Genomic DNA, 247 nt, shown 5'->3' on the forward strand with positions numbered 1-247 from the left:
TTTTGAAATTTGTCATGATTTGAAGATACACAACAATAGACAATTTAAAAGCATGAAGTCAAAAGGATCATGGAGCCTAAGTTTAAAAACTGCTTAATAACTGTGAATCTAATTAAAATCTTCATAAAAAAATTTAAAACAATGAAAAATGGAAATGTTTATTATTAGTGACTTTCTCCCTTTTAAAAGCATAAAATACTACTCAGGCAAACATTTTGTTTTGGCTATTCATTTTTTTTTCCTTAAA

Source organism: Marmota flaviventris, chromosome 9 (genome assembly GCF_047511675.1).
Source record: "Marmota flaviventris isolate mMarFla1 chromosome 9, mMarFla1.hap1, whole genome shotgun sequence".
Taxonomy (NCBI): domain Eukaryota; kingdom Metazoa; phylum Chordata; class Mammalia; order Rodentia; family Sciuridae; genus Marmota; species Marmota flaviventris.